General features: G+C 34.6%; 1 protein-coding gene across 5 annotated transcripts in view; it reads left to right on the top strand.

Moving 5' to 3' along the window:
- fusl (fuseless) overlaps positions 1–18,117 on the top strand; it is an 871,305-nt gene that overhangs the window by 62,518 nt on the left and 790,670 nt on the right. The window contains exon 1 of one of the 5 annotated variants that reach the window (XM_067766386.1): positions 3,209–3,229. The exons of 3 other annotated variants lie outside the window; for them this stretch is intronic. The gene's annotated coding sequence lies outside the window, so the exon portion shown is untranslated. Of the gene's footprint in view, positions 1–3,208; positions 3,586–18,117 lie in introns of those variants that run through there. One more of the 5 variants, XM_067766385.1, reaches the window with a different exon arrangement.

The following is an 18,117-nucleotide window of genomic DNA, read 5'->3' as shown; positions in this document are numbered from 1 at the left end:
CCTCTAAACATACGATGAGTGAAATAAAAATTTTCAACCTTATTTCTGGTCTAGAAAGGCAACTTGAAATATTTAGCAATAAATTGAGTGCGTTCATCCTGTATTTTAAAAAATGATCTTGATTTTGGTTTAGACAATTCGAAGTTTGACTTGAAATTTTCAACATCGAGTTCCATTAACGTATAAAAATGGTCATTTAGGCAGCTCTTGTGGAATATCATTGGCCATTGGTCTAGTATATTTTGAACAGTTGCCGTTTCTTTAGCGTCACTAAAAAATTATTTTTGTGCAGTGCACTCTGCCGTACACTTTAGTACATTTTCTATTTAAATTTTTTGAAGATTTTATTATGAAACATTGATAAAAATATTTTTTTTTTTGTTCTTAATATCATTCATGCTTGCGTCTGCTGATTGTGGTTCCCAGTTAACGTGGCTTGTGCCCAAAGCGTACAATGATTTTTTTATTTGGTATGCATGCATTTAATGCTGATCGTCTGAACGTACTATTTAAAAAATTATTCCTATTTATCATTGTTGAAATAAGTGAAATTGGTACCAAACACATAGTATTTTCCTATGACCGTTTCGATAAATGAATCAGGGTACCTACTGGTTCGCTGCAGCCTGAGCAACGGCTCTGTAAATGTTCATCCGTCCACTATTACGTTCGCAACTGACTTCGAAAGTCTACCAATTTTTTTTTTTTATTATTTAACGCGACAAGTACCTCATTCAAAAAATTTATTCCATGGAATAACAAAGCTTTGAAACTTATCACGAGACGACAAACACGACGATTTCACCGAAAATGAAAATTTACAGTTACCTGAAGCAAAATACGATAAGTGACTGAAATTTACACATTGTTGTGTGTAATTATAATGCATGTATACTTTTGCACAATTCTTGCGTAAAACTACGCACTTTTCGGGTGTAAATCAAAATATTACACGTTTTTGTATAGTAATATCATTAATTTTTTACTTCCGTTATATTAGGTCGGTTGAATGTTTGTCCGCTTTTCATACAAATCATGCAATCGATTTTTAAGTAACTTCTCATTGAGCTACAAACGTGAAACTTTACACATAGGTTAGAGCACCATGACAATGCAACAAAAGGAAAAAAAATCGTTAGGTGGCGTACGGATCGAAATAACTAGATAGCATTTGAAAATTTTCATGAGATATTTAGAAAAATCATACGAAAAGGAGGGAATTTGGGATTCCTTTTTATGGAAGTTCTCATTAAGCTACAACTGTGAAAATTCACAGATAGGATAAGACGCCAAGAAAATTTAAGAAAAGGAGAAAATAAAAATAAAATAAAAAAATTTTGAGCACTTCCTTTATATAAATGCACAAAAATCAGCGAAAAATGGCTGCTTGTATAAAGACATATTTTTGTTAAACTTTGATTTTTAAATTTTGACATAGAAATTGCAAAAATGTTTATGATAAGTAAAAATATAAAGGTGGAGCGCAATTGATTGACTAATAATAGGTATCTCCTTTCCTACCGACTTTCCAATCCAAGTAATGCGTGCTCCACTTTTATATTTTTACTTCTCATAAATATTTTTGTAATTTCTATGTCAAAATTTAAAAATCAAAGTTTAGCAAGAATATGTCTTTATATAAGAAGACATTTTTCGCTGATTTTTGTCCATTTATATAAAGGAAGTGCCTAAAATTTTTGTATTTTATTGTTATTTCTTTTCAACATGAAAACGTACAAAAATGGGCTTTTTTACACCAAAAAATTATTTCAACAGGAATTTACCCCCATTTTAATCTTCATTTCATACAAAAGTTTTAGAGTGTATGTCGGCAATCTCCATCTGTTGATGATTTTCAAATCATACTTTGATAAGCATGTGAAAAGCTCGAGTAAGTGAGGGTATTGAACAATCTTCACTCAAAATGGAGAAAACTCCCCACTACGCTTATCACAAGCTCATTTGAGCGTAAAGTTAAACTCTAAACTCCCCGCTAAAGTTCTCTGGGGCAATATGAACAACCTGAAATGTGAGAAAAACAAAAGATACAATGCACCTTAGATCCGAACCATGACAACAATGCTTTTCTTGAAAGTATTCCGTCTTGTATTGATACCTCAGCTTTTGTTGCCCGTGAAAGTCTTAGTTTTACTGGTCCTATTTTATAAATTTTGACTTGTTAGCTATTACCAGATGGGAAACTGCTAATGGCTTACTACTCATCTCGGAAAAGCCAGTTCTTATCAAAAGAGTAAAGACCTCTAACTTTTTATGCCGATACAAACAGGGGATGAACCCCTGATGGTAGTTTACAGAATCACGAACCTCGATTTTGTAATAAATTCAACGCTTACATGTGTTGATCTGTTCTAGACTCCAACTGAAACTCGACGTCAGGTTGCCTCACAATTAATCTTGCAGAACATTACTTATAGCAAGTTGGAAAGTATCTCGTCTCGAAAAAATACTATTTTTTGTAAAAACGAAACACGTTACGTTTACGATCTGTCTAAGTACGATCGTATTTCATGATTTAGAAATAAGCTTATGGGCCGAGAAGTTTTAGATTACCTTAAAGTCAGAAATTGCATTTTCTTGTACAAATTAATCTTATTGAAACCTTCAGCTACTTCTATTCAAAATGAATGTTTACCAGGTCAGCTCTGTTCCACACTTTAGCTCATAGTTCCACACTTTAGCTCAGTGGCTTCTGAAAGACTTTTTTGTCAACGCAATACGAACATGGAACTAAATACCTGCTGCCATAAGAGAGGGTTTTAACAAAACACATTTTAAATCACCGATATATGCTTATTTTAATAGGTAATTTTACCTCACTATCTTAATCGCTTGACAATCTGGCCCTAAACTTTAAATAACTTATATCGACAATCACAGAAATACTCGAATTTTTTTTCTTATATCTGTACTCTAATCTTTATTTTTGTACTATAAAATATAAAAAAACTTATTGTACTAATGATATTTTGCAATCAAACTGTGGGGGAATAATTTTATCTTTTATTTTCTCCATGCATCGTGTACAATCTAATGAATTCACATTTGTGTTTAATTATATCTACAATTATGATACTAATTGAATGAGGTCTTTGATTACGGCAACATCGTACAATAAATTTAGTATGTATCTGTGTAATGTGGGGAGACTTCTTTATTTTCAGTTGTGTGTTACACTCAGCAATGGCGTTTTCGGTATGAAGCAGTGAGGGTACGTGTAGCGAAAATTTCATATCCGTGGAGATTTTAGTCGAAAAAATTAAGTTTCATTCAAAAGGAACCATTTTTTTTATGAATTAAATAAACAACTATTCCACTACAGCGGGGTCGCCCCTTGGCAGTATTTGGCAAGTACTCCGAGTGTATTTATGCCATGAAAAGCTCTCAGTGAAAACTTATCTGCCTTGCAAATGCCGTTCGCGCCTAAGATTTATTTTTTATTTTATTTGTCTTATCAAATGCTAGGGATGAAAAAGCCGAAAATAGAGATCAATAGACTTTGAAAAAACGAATCTAATTTGGTACTTTTTTGGGGAAATAACAACAACAAAGACACGAAGGATCAAAGTTCGTATAAAGCATTTTTTAAAACCAAAATTCCTTAAAAGAACCGATTGTAAATATACCACTTGATAGATATTTTAATTTCCTTCGATTCAATATACGAGTCAATCCATATGAAAACGTCTAATTCAAAAAGCTGGCTAGTCTCGGATTTCGCTCAAACTTTGAGGGACACTTCTTTGGGGTCCTAAAGGAACAAATTGACACATATTTCATTTTTATAACCACTGGTTTCGGACTGGTCGAATTTCAAAGTTTTAAAAACGTCATTTTTAGGCTTAAACTATTATAGCTGTAAAAATATTTCTATTAGAGATATCCTTACATTCGATATGGCGTTTTAAAGGTAAAGACAGTAGTTTGTTTAAAAATAAATAATAAGTCATATAGCGAGTATCTAGAATTAAAAACCTGGTACTGAAAATACGTAATTTGTATCCTTTTTTTGTCAATTTTAGCTTCTTCAAGTAGCCACTCAAGTTTTTTCAGAAATTAAGGGTACATATCCTAGAAGAATTATTTGAATAATTCGCGTATTTTTCGTGCATTTCTGTGGTTTTCGGAATCGTGTTTTCTGCTATATATAATATGGAGTGCTCAATCGGTTTATTGCTGCAAGAAAATTGCCATAAACTAAAATTTTCACGGTCGTCGGAATTAATTAGTGAATATGATATAAGTGAAAGCTATAAATACTTATTAATGAAACGAATTCAAGCAGTTTGTTTTAATCATATCTGCACCTATCATCATAAAAAATATGTCGATAACTATTTTTTTTGTTTGGAAAACAATGCTGTGATCCATTGAATATCCATAAAACTCCTATTAAAAAGTCACTTAGAGAAATTATCATAACATTTTGTGAAAAAAATTAAAATTTGAATCTCATACCGGGACGAGAAATTTGCTCGCGCTGCATTGAGAACTTAAGCAAAGCACATTTTCAAGACATTAATTGTGAAGTGTCATTTGAACCTCCATATGAGGCACTAAATTTCCTGAACAAAATATGTTCAATTCTAGAGGAATCACCGATTCCGCCAATTCAAAAATTAAGTATGCCCCAAAGAAAACGAAAAATCGATGTATCAAATATCAAGGAAGATACGTAACAAGTTACAATCATCTTTTGACGTTTTTAGATGTGAAGAAAAAGTGAAGGCTAGTGATCATGATTGTCACAATTTAGACTATTTGGAGTTGATTGAAGAAATGAAAAGTAAATTTAAGGCTTCGTCAACGCCCGATGAAAAATATCAAATTTTAACTTTATTACCTAGGAAGTGGACAATTTCAAAAATAAAGACAGAATTTGGGTGTAGTGAATATCTCATCAAAAATTCTAAAAAAATTAGAGAAAGGTGCGGAGTATTAGGGAAGCCTCCAAAAAAAGAGAGTGGGCATCAATTGAAAAGTGAAACTGTGGAAAAAGTGAAACAAATTTATGAAGATGATGAAATAAGTAGATTAATGCCGGGACAAATAGATTGTATAACTGTACGTGACGATAATAATGTAAGGTCTAAGGAACAAAAACGTTTGATCCTATTAAATCTTAAAAAAATATATGAAAATTTTAAACAAATACATCCACTGCTAAAGATTGGATTCTCGTCATTTGCTTCACTGCGTCCGAAGAACTGTGTATTAGCTGGGGCAAGTGGCACACATTCAGTGTGTGTTTGTTTGATCCATCAAAATATGAACCTGATGTTGATGGTGTGCAAGGCTAATAAAACATACAAATAATTACTTAAAAAAATAGTTTGTGACGAATCGCGTGAAGATTGTATGTTATCTCGTTGTACAATGTCCAGGCACTGATGTTATTGATTCTAACATATGCGACGAATGTGAGCTTTCATCTGAAATACATTTTAAACAATGGGTAAATACTGATCGCTGCAATTTGGTAAATGTATTAAAAACCATTGAGGAATTAAAGGATTATATAAAGGAACAGTTAATAGTTTTAAAGGCTCATCATTTTATTTCAAATAAACAATAGGAGTACCTAAAGAATCTCAAGGAAAATTTGAAAGATAATAAAGAGTGCATAACATTAGTCGACTTTTTTAAAAATTATTCGTTTATGGTACAAGCATTTCATTGGACAAAAAATCAAGCTACTCTTCACGCTTTTGTGATATATTTTAAAGAAGACGGCGTACTTAAGAAACAAACTTTCTGTGTGATTAGTGATTATCTAAACTACCGTACTGTATCTTTTTTTTCATTCCAAAAAATATTTTTGGACCATATTAAAATAAACTATCCACAGTTTAAAAAATATATTACTTCAGTGACGGTGCAGCTTCCCAGTACAAAAATAAACAAAATTTTGTCAATTTGTGCCATCACAACGAGGATTTTGGATTGGAGTCAGAGTGGCATTTCTTCGCTACTTCTCACGGCAAAAGCCCGTGTGATGGCGCAGGAGGTACAATCAAACGGACCGTAAGGAAAGCCAGCTTGCAGCGAATTGCAGAAGATCACATACTAACCCCAAAGTCAATGTTTGACTTTTGTTCGAACGCAATTCAAGGCATAACATTTTTTATGTAACTAGTTTGGACGTTGAAGCAGCTGAAATGTTTTTAACTGATAGATTTAAAAACATTAACAGCATCAAAGACACGAGAAAATACCATAGCTTCGTTCCTGTATCTCAGCGGTAGAATTGTGCTTTTTCGTTCATTTCAGAGATTCGAATCTTTCGTTCTTTTTCTGATGAACGAACAAGTTGTTCTTTTTGTTCATTTGTTCTTTTTTTAAGAAAATTTGCTGCTCGCCCCCGCGGAAAAAGCCCACAAGTATAGATTGGGGTGTGTATGCAGCAATGCTTTGTGTAGATATATTTAATTGTGTTATGAATAAATAAGTTAATATATATATATGTATAATTAACTTTATAGAAAAAAGTTACAAATATGAACTTTTCAAGTTTAAGAAATGTAATAGTTTCTTACAAAACATGTTTTTCATAAATAGTCCATACATATATTGTTGTAGCAGTGCCACACACAAAGATGACTACACATATCTTTAGTGTAAGTGGCATCATCGACATTCGTGCTCACTGTGAATTTCTGCGTATGTATCATAGCGGAACGATACAGGTGGCAGTATGGAACAGCTGATTATAAGTTTTGATACATCAACTTCCGGCGCAGTACGATTTTGACATTTGTCCATCGAATTTACAAAAACAAAGTACATAGAATTTTTATATATGTTTGTAGGTATGTAACCATGCTGCCACCTTGTATCGTTCCGCCATGGTATGTATGTATGTATTTAAGTATGTATATTCGCGAACGAGATGAGAGAAAGAATAACATTAGATAAAACGAACTAAAAGAACAAATTGAACCGAAATCGAAGATCTAGTTCACTTGTTCAGTTGAGAGACCCGGTCAATTGAACAAGTTCAGAACGAAACGACCCAACTCTACTCAGCGGCAATTAAAATTACGAAAATATTCATCTTCAGATAATTTTGACATTGTCATTATATAAATTGCAAAATATAACCGTATTTTCGTAAAAAAAATTAATCAGTTTTGAGTTAAATTATTGAAGTCTTGCGAAGAAAATTAAAGAGATTATGCCTCAAAAAATCCATCAGCAGGGGTCGTTAGTATGAAAATAACAAAACGAAATATTCAAGTATTAACAGCTAAAGGTCAGGACTGGAGTCCATTAGAAATTCGTATTTTTATCTCTTGAGAAACACGTTCGCTTTAAAGCCTGAAAAATACGATTTTTTAAAACTTACAAATTTCGAGATAATAATTTATCTATAAGTAGTTGGTTTTTTTGGCCGATGGAGGAGTTATTTTCTTCTAGGATATGTATCCTTAATTTCTGAAAAAATTTCAGTGGCTACTTGAAACAGTGAAAACGCCAGAGCCAGCTAAAATTGACAAAAAAGGATAAAAATTACGTATTTTCAGTACCAGGTTTTTAATTCTAGATACTCGCCATATTATTTATTATTTATTTTTAAACAAACTACTATCTTTTACCTTTAAAACGCCATATCGAATGTAAGGATATCTCTAATAATCTCTTGAGCGAAATTCGAGACTAGTCAGCAAGGATATTTGCTAATATTAGACGTTTTCATATGGATTGACTCATACATAAATACATACATGTATGATAACGCTTTTGAAAAACAAACTCAATATATTTTTCAAAGTTATTTTTTTTTGTGGTTAATATACTTTTAGATTAGTATAACACCTTTTTGAGTTTCATTAATAGCCTTATAAGCGTATTTTAACTTTTTTGGTTAATTATTGAGCTCAAGGCCGCAAGGATAAGCAAAACACCATATATTTTGTGATATTATAATTTATATAATTGGTCGATATTTCGGTTTCAATCTGAAACCATCCTCAGGACTAGGAAAACACAAAATTACGAATAACAGATATTAGGCGAACATAAGACTACTGAACTAGTATCGCCTGTGCTCTAAATTCGGCCAACTGTTATTTTTATACTCAGCTGAGCAGAGCTCACAGAGTATATTAATTTTGTTCGCATAACGGTACCCCGTAATGGCTTGAACTAATCGAGATAGATACAGACTTATATATATCAAAATGATCTGGGTGAAAAAGAAATTCATTTAACCATGCCCGTCCGTCCGTCTGGCCGTGAACACAATAACTTGAGTAAATTTTGAGGTGCTTTAATGAAATTTGGTATGTAAGTTCCTGGACACTCATCTCAGATCGCTATTTAAAATAAAAGAAATCGGACTATAACCACGCACACTTTTTCGATATCAAAAATTTCCAAAAACCAAAAAAGTGCGATAATTCATTACCAAAGGCGGATAAAGCGATGAAACCTGGTAGGTGAGTTGACTTTATGACGCAGAATAGAAAATTAGTAAAATTTTGTGCAATGAGCGTGGCACCGCCCACTTTTAAAAGAAGATAAAAAAAGCTGTTAAGTTTTGCAAGCTGTAATTTGGCAGTCGTTGAACATATCATGATGAAATTTGGCAAGAGCGTTACTCCTATTACTATATGTGTTCTAAATAAAAATTAGCAAAATCGGATAACGAACACATCCACTTAAAAAAAATTTTAAAGTCAAATTGTAAGAAAAAATTTAATATCTTTTCAGTATATAAGTAAATTATGTCAACATTCAACACCAGTAATGATATGGTGCAACAAAATACAAAAATAAAAGAAAATTTAAAGATGGGCTTGGCTCCGCCCTTTTTCATTTAATTGGCCTAGAATACTTTTAATGCCATAAGTGGAATAAAATTTGACCAATCCTTGTGAAATTTGGTAAGGGCATAGCTTCTAGGGCGATAGCTGTTTTCTGTAAAAATGAAATCGGCCTAAGCCACGCCCAGTTTTTATAACAGGCTACCGTCTGTCCTTCCGCTCGACCGTTAACACGATAACTTGAGCAAAAATCGATATATCTTTACTAAACTTAGTTCATGTACTTATCTGAACTCACTTTATCTTGGTATTAAAAATGGGCGAAATCCGACTATGACCACACCTACTTTTTCGATATCGAAAATTTCGAAAAATGGAAAAAATTCTATAACAAATCCGAAAAAAGGGATGAAACATGGTGATTGGATTGTTTTCTTGATGCAAAATATAACTTTAGAAAAAAACTTTGTAAATTGGGTGTGACACCTACCATATTAAGTAGAAGAAAATGAAAAAGTTCTGCAGGGCGTAATCAAAAGCCCTTGGAATCTTGGCAGGAATACTGATCGTGGTATTACATATATAAAAAAATTAGCGGTACCCGACAGATGATGTTCTGGGTCAGCCTGGTCCACATTTTGATCGATATCCCGAAAACACCTTCACATATACAACTAAGAGCCACGCCCTTTTGTCACTTACTTACGGTTTGACAATTAACGACGGAAACTAAACCATTATAAATAAATGAACGATAAACGATTGAGTTTTAATAAGACGATAGATTTATTCAAGATGCGATTTGAAACTCTAACTCTCGTGTTGAATGCAGCGTTTTATTATGACGTATGAGTAGTTGCCAGATCGTGTGACAGCTCGGCCAATTCTGACGAAAAATCGTCCGCGATTTCCGAGAACGAATCAGAATCGTCTAGCTCAGGGGCACTACCGCACCAACGCTTCATTTTATCGGAAGTATAAACTGAACAGAACTTTTTCATTAGCGCGGTTAAATTTTGGAATTCAATCCCAGATAATGTGAAGGCTGGACTAAATAGATTCAGCTACAAGGATGTAATACTCAAGTACTTCAAAGCTGTATGAAAACAATGCAAAAACATTATAAGAGTGTTTAAGATACCTGCTTCTCTTTTCTTTCCCCTTTTTCCACTTTGATCTTGACTATCTTTTCTTTCGATAAGGTTAGATGTATTCTAAATTTGTTATTTAGATTTAAGTTAGAATATACATATTTACACTGTTTTATGTTTAATAACCTAGTTGAAATACTTCTAAAAGACTATATCTGGTCTTACTCTGTACTACGTTGGTAAATAAATAAATAAATAAATATAAATAATTTGCATACCAGGTACGTCGGCGATGAGATATCGATCATTACCCAAAACCTTGGATAGGATATACGGACCTCGATATCCTGGTTCTAAATTTCGTGATTCACCAGTTACGTTAGGTTCGTTTTCAAGCACTACTAGATCATTTTCATTATATACTGTAGGTTCAGAGTGACGTCGATCGAATCTAGCTTTCCATTTGTCTCGTTCACTATTTATGTTTATTACGGCTTGTTCACGTTTATGAGCTATTGGCATCGCAGGTTTATCGTCGGTTAAGTCGTCTTGAATAGTATTGAGGAATTGATTTTGAATTACATCCCGTAGATTAAAGTAAAAGACTAATTCATTTGGGCAAAAACCCGTAGTTGAATTGCGTAGAGAATTTATAGTCCACTGGAGTTCTATTAAATTTAAGTCCCAGGGTTTCGGGTTGTCGGTTGTAGTACGGATGAAATTTAGAATTGATTGATTAGCGCGTTCAATTTGCCCGTTTGCGGGAGGTGTTCGGATGGCTGCTTTTATATGACGAATTCCGTTTAGGATGCAATAGCTTTCGAATGCTTTCGCGGTAAATGCGGTTCCTCGATCGCTAACGATTTGGCTGGGCAAACCGAAATAACTCGACATTTCATTTAATGCGTTTACAATTAGAAACTTCGAAAAGGCGTCAGAGATTGCTAAGACGTAAGTATTACCACGTTTACTGCGCACGAACGGACCCATATGGTCAATATGTATTAATTTGAAAGGTATAGGTTCTACTGGACCAAAATGCATACGACCTTCGGTTTTACCAAAGTGGTGGTGTTTTTGGTAACAACATTGTACACAAGCTGATATATAACTTTTCACATAACGTCTGAGATTTGGGAACCAATATGATTTTTGGATACGTTCAATTGTCTTTTCTAGAGCGGGATGACCGTAGTCATCATGACACGATTATATGACACGCCAGCGTACGGATTTTGGTACAAAAAACACTGATCCACTAGGTGATTTATGGAATAATCGGAGGTTTTTAAGTTCGAATTGGGTTTTTGGTTGGTTTAAGTGCGGAGATTTTAAATCACCTTTGAGGATACGGATATTTTCACATAACGATTTGTCTTGTAATTGCATAGTTAATAGCCAATCTTGCTGATTTGCGGATACGTTTACTACAAATCCGGCAGGTTCTATATAGGTTGGATTTTCGACAGGATTTCCGCTAAGAATGTCTACGTGAGATAGCGAGCTACCTTGACGATTGATACATTCGAAATTAAGCTCTAGTAGCCTAAGCCACCAGCGCGCAATTTTGGGTTTTAATTCTTTATTGTCTTTCATTTTCGCGAGCGCGGAACAGGCGGCGATTAAACGGAAATGTTTTCCGAGAACATACATTCTAAATCGATTTAGAGTTTCTACTACGGCAAGCGCTTCCTGCTGGTAGCTGCTTTCGGCAACGGTACAATGACGGCTATAATAAGCGACGGGTTTTCAGTTCTTACCATCATTTGATTGCAATAATATACCTGCGAGACCAACATTAGATGCGTCGGTATGTATTTCGCGTTGCGCGTTTAAATCATATAATACAAGTATGGGTTCATTAACAAGCTTTTCTTTTAAATTTCCGAAAGCTTGTTGTTGCGTGTCGCCCCATACGAAATTATTTATTTCACTTTCATGTAAGAGTTCTGTTATCGGTTTTGCGGTGAGGGAATAATTCGGTACGAATTCACGGAAGAATCCGGTAAGTCCTAAAAATCTTCGAACTTCGGTTACGTTTTTCGGCGGAGTAAATTCACGAATGGCGGATAATTTCCGTTTCCCCGGCGTTATACCGTTTTCATTAGTTACATGACCCAAATACTCGATTTCTGTCTCAAGAAACTTGCATTTGTCCATGCAAAGAGTTAACCCGTTTTGTTTTAAAATTTTACGAAATCTCGCGAGTCGTTCGAGTCCTTCTTCGATCGTCTTACTAGGAATGATAACGTCATCCAAGTAAGCTAGTGCTTCATTTGGCGGTATTTGAGAAATGATTTTGTCCATAGTGGACTGAAAAAATGCGGGAGCCTTAACCAATCCGAACGGCATTCGGTTATACTCATAATGACCGTCGGTGGTTACAAAAGCGGTAAAATGTTTAGATTTTTCATCAATTTCTATTTGATGATAACCACTACGTAAATCGAGTGTTGTATAAAATTTATTTCCGGATAGTTTCGCGTATTGTTCTTCCATGATCGGCATGGGATACGGTTTTTTTATTGTTACCTTATTGAGACAACGGTAGTCTAAACATAATCGATGTTCGCCATTACTTTTCTCCACGAGAACTACAGGAGATGCATACGCAGATTCACTAGGGCGTATAATTTCGTTTTGTAATAGTTCATTTACGATTTGCGACACCATTTCGCGCTTAGCGAAAGGAACACGGTAAGGTTTAAGATATACCGACTTATCGGTATTCAGTTCAATTGTCATTTTAGAAATACCACATTTTCCAATTTCGGCAAGATTATTTGCAAACACGTGGGAGTATTTGTTTAATAGCTCTTCAAATTGTTTTCCATCTGTCACTTTTAAATTATAAGCGATTTTAATGTTTCGAATGTGTTCGATGCGACACTTATTCTGTTCTATAACTAAACGTTTGCCTGTTGAGCAAAGAACATCTCTACCTAGGAGTATCGGTTCACATACCAATTCATCGTCAATTAGAAGTATATCTGTCGGAATTTTGTTATCATCAATTTCAATATCAGCGTTTAATTTTTCGGCACTCACGTATTGTCCACCAGCAAAGCCCTGTAAAATCGTTAGGTGCTTCACCGGTTGTCCAAGTTCACGCACGAAGGTTTTTCGGATCAACGTATGACTACTTCCAGGGTCAACAAACGCAATGATTTCAATTTCATTAACCTTGACCACTTTATTAATTTTATTAATTGCTTAGAGTTTTCTATTTTATTCACGGAATTGCTTATTTCCACTGAGCATTCGGCGGTTTTGTGCGTGATACGTTTACATTTTCGCACCGAGGTATACGTTGGAGCTCTTTACAATCAATTGAGTAATGCCCTAATTTAAAACAATTGTAGCACTTTACTTTTTATAGTGATACCGGCTTTGATTGCATATCGGTTGCATTTGACGGAAATTTTCGACTCGGTGGTTTGTCTTCCGGGACCTTATTCCCGATTTTAGGCGGAACGGAATTCACTTCGTTATAAACACTATAGTTCGTAATGTCACGGAGTAAATCTTGACAGCGTACATAATCGTTAGAGTTTTTCTTGCGAAGATCGGAATGGTTTATTCCACATATTATGTGACGACATATGCTTGCATCGGATAAGCCACCTTTGGCTCCTAGCGCCAGCATATGATAATAATATTCTTGAACGGATTCGTTATAACTACGTTTTATCTGTGCAATCTTAATATGCACATCGGCTTCGTTTACAAGACACGGAAAATCTAATAGAAATTTATTCACAAATTGAGGCCACGAAACAAACACTTCTTGCAAAGAATCGACCCAATACTGGCAGATCCTCTCATCTCTTATTGTACGGCAAACAAAAGTGTGTTTTCTTTCTAATTATATACGTTTTTAAGATTCGCATTCAGCGATTTATCTGACGACGGGTCAAATTACGGTAAAAGTTCGCGTACATTATCATACGGATTATAATAATTCGGCATCGATGGTAAAACACTATGTCCTGGCATATAGGGAGCATATGGATAGCGTAGATTTGTATATTCGGCGGTTGTATTGGGTACATATGTTGGCGGTTGCGAATGCGGATTCACGGTTGGTTGCGACCCAAATGTTACATGTCTCGATCGCGAAAAATCTAAATCACCGAAACTACTTTGATTTTGCGCGGTAGTCCACAAAGAATGTTGACTATTGAACATGGTCGATGGTATTGCGTATGTGCGCACGTATATGTACAAGTCGCTGTATGATTATTTTGCGTTGTTGTTTCCACCACACTTATTGGTGACGATGACACGAGCGGATTAAAATTTTGCGCGAGTGGCGTGTTTCTATTTTCCGACACAAGTTCTGTAATTATTTTTCTAGCGATGCGATACGTTTTAGCACTACAGTGCCATTATCACTATCCGAGAAACTATTTTCAGTTAAACGTTCAATTAATTTTTTCTTATTACCGGTAGATGGTAATCCTGCCTCACGGTACTTCTTTTTCAATGCGCACACTTTCATATTTGTTAAAGGCATTTTCGTTTTTGTTTTGATCAATTCTCTCCCAGTAGAAAATATCTCGAGCGCTCCCTTGATTAACAGGAAAAGAGCGATCTTTCTAAGCAACAGGGGATCAGCTATAGAGCAGCACATTAGCGTGTGATCTCCTATCATTTTTCTGGGAGCAGAATGCGATCATTGTTTTTTTAACCGTTATATGTGTTCCCTTTCTGTTTTTTTGGAGCAAAGTGTCAGTGAAAGTGTTACGTGGTCTAATTTAAACGTTTCTAAAAAGGTAAACGAGTGAAATATAAAAATAAGAAATTACAATGACCACAAAATTTGTTTGTAAGAGACATATAAGATGCTTAGTTAAAAGAAAACTAGAAAACTTAAGTGAAGAAACTGCTAAAAAACAAAAACCTGATACTAACAGTAGTGGAAATAATATAGAATTTGAAATAAATGAAATATATTGCGAAAAAAATAATTATCTGTGTGAAAGAAGTGATAGTGGTGAAGATTGTGTCTATAATGAATCTGAATTGGGTTTTAAAGACATAGAACCTGGTTTACATTCTGATTTAGCCGTTTGGGCGATTAAACATCGTATATCTAGATCAGCTACAGATGATTTGTTGAAGATTTAAAAAAAAAGAAATTCCGATATGCCTTCATGCAAAGCAACCTTGCTAAAACCATTTCAGCCCTTTTCGTCGAACGCTTTATTTTAAGCGTGAATTGGACGGGGGGGCCAAAGTAAAATCGCAGTTAGGGACTACAAGATATTTAGCTATCATTTATTTGGTAAGTTTTTTGAGTATATTTGAATTTCTTCTTATGACTTTTATTTTGCATTGCAGAAGCCGTCAAAGACAAGTATCAAAACTATTCGGAGTTTGAGGATAAAGTTAAGGATGCCTTTAGAGAAGCAAAACTGAAATTTTACCGGAAAACTTATAAATTGAAAGCTGCAAATTAAATATTTACTAATTGAAAACTTAAAGTAAATAAAAAAAAGACTCAATTTCCTTTTTTTATTATTTTTAGGGAACTATTTTTTTGTCTCGCTCTAGTTTTGTACATTTTGATGCTATGGGGAGCACTCCTTTTTTATTGTTTTTGATCATTTGGAGAGCGCTCTGATTTTGTTTTCTTATTATCATTTGGAGAGCGCTCTGATTTTGTTTTCTTATTATCATTTGGAGAGCACTCCTTTTTTGTATATATGGATCATTTAGAGAGCGCTCTAGTTCCACGTTTCTCAACCGTTTACAGAGCGCTCGCCCTCCTAGGACATGCAATGTTAAAAGGGAGCATGTTTTGTTTGACGTCTTGGACAGTGCGGGAGCACTCCCACGCTCCCTATTTAGCGATCCATAATCGCTCATAGTATGATCCCCTTTTCTACTGGGCTTGTACAGCTAACAAATATATTTTATCTTCCATTTTCGTTCACACATCTACTTTGGATTTGCGTTTCAAATGTTCGGAATTCAAATACATATGTATTTATTTCGTTATATGTATGTGCTATACGGTGTTGTATGCCCACTATGACTACAGACACTACACAACGCTGAGTTCGACTATATACACATTTGGTTGTTTCTAGATTGTTCCAACTTCTTATTGGAATTTACATACATATGTGCTCGTTTAGCATTTTATGTTCGGTTATCCAACAAGAACGTTTTGCGTATGTGTTTGTGGCAACTATAGCGGCTGCTACCACTTATAACGACACTTTTCAGCGGAGTCTCAAGCGTAAATTCACCAACCCTTCTGAAATTGTCACTTACGCCCCGATTCTAGTGTGGTAACAACATTCTTCACCACGGTAACGAAATCATGTGGCAACTTTTACACCCTTTTGATATTCTACCCGCGAAAGTAACCGGATAATTTTTTACCCACAAAAGTAGGTGGTTACATCAATATAACCACACAAAAGCTGTTGTTTAGAAAAAGGCAAAACTGAAAAATAGAGAATTGTAAGCGCACATAAGCAAAGATAACAGTAAAAAAGTGTTGCATCTGGCTATACATATTTGTTTACATTATGTACTTTCACAGAATAAATTACAATGTTCCTATGTAGAAACTTATTTTGCGTAATATGCATATCCACATCGTCACGTTTATTCGTTAACCTCGCATCTACAAGCAAAGAGTATATATTTGTTAAGAGGCGTCACTCGATACTTTGTTGTTGCCAAAGCAACCCTGTCATGTCGAATGTGATTCTCAAGGAAGTTTTGTTTAGTTTTTTTTAATTGAATCCTATATAGTTATGCGGTAAAGTGACTTCGCATAATTACGATTTTTGGAAAGAGAATTAATTAATTAATTTAATACAATCAATAAAATAAACACAAATACCCCACGAAAATATATAGAAGGCGTTTTTATAAATCCATCTGATAAAAAAAAACCAACGACTACCTTGAGAAAACATCGAGTAATTTGCTTTGGCAACAACAAAAGTATCGAGTGACGCCTCTTGACAAATATATACTCTTTGCTACAAGTGAGACATTTTCGGTAAACGAACATGGTTGCCACATCATGTTTTCATTTGGGACCAAAATTCATCAAAAAAAGGACCACATTTTTGTTTTATTTTATTAGTATAAAATACAAAATTTTAGGATATTTCCATATAAAATTTTTCTAAATATACTGAAGACTTTCCTTTAATTCAAGCTGAACAAACAAATATATGTGCATGCAACCAAAAATGGTATTATATTTTGACATAGGATAAGTCTATGTCTTTCACCAACCAAACGTTGTGAACCTAGTTTTGGTCACAACGCTCTTGGTTCTAGCATTATGTTGTTGATTGCAATGAAATAAAATGTACAGTGCAGGTTTTAGTAAGAAACGGTTCAAAATTTGCGTTCTGGTGTTGCCGAACTATGTATGTGGAAAACTCAGTAATTCATAAACGAAACTAGGCAATTTTGTTGGTGCTATTTTTATACATGACTACTTTTTCCCTTTACGTTTAAACTCCATATGAGAGCCCATATTCAGCAAGTGTGAGTTTTGATCCCAGGCCTCATGGGTTCTGCTAGCACCTTCGGGAATTATTTTATACAAAACATTTCTTGCGAAATCAAATCTCTTCTCCATTTGCTTCCTTCTGTCTTCGAGTTAAAATATTTCTTGTGCCAAGATACTTAGTTTTCAATTACCTTGCGTGGCTTAACACCACAATAGTCCTGGAATTCCTTGAACTCATTGAGCTGGGTGAGAAAGATTTAAATATCAACGTGCCAAACGAGAAGTAATGCATAGAATTTCTTTGTAAAAGTTTTGAAAGTGTTAGGCTCACGGCAGAGTGCTCGCTATAAGCTATGCTAGGCGAAAAGCAATTTTTATTTTCATATATTTTAAATAGTGTTGTATAACCGATCGAAATATCTAGCCGTTATTAATATTGTCACGGATATTAGCATCACTAAGTTATCCCATCACTAAGGCGATGCTAAGGCCATGCCAAGCAGTATTTACGTTAATAATCAAATCAAGTATACACATATATAAGGCAGCCCAGAGAGATGTCACACACAGATGCATTTACTTATACGCCTATGTGCGCGCGAGAGACTGTAAACTACGAACATTCACATCAATAATTCAATCTTTATGTATCTACATAAACGAATAAATAATTGCGTCTACACATATGTACCATGTACGAATACGAACAGCGGAGAGTCAATGCGCAAACACATGCATATATCTGAGAAGTTTG

This window comes from Eurosta solidaginis, chromosome 2 (assembly GCF_040869045.1).
Source record: "Eurosta solidaginis isolate ZX-2024a chromosome 2, ASM4086904v1, whole genome shotgun sequence".
NCBI lineage: Eukaryota > Metazoa > Arthropoda > Insecta > Diptera > Tephritidae > Eurosta > Eurosta solidaginis.
The sequence above is the reverse complement of the archived record's forward strand: the minus strand, read 5'-3'. Positions and strand labels throughout refer to the sequence as shown.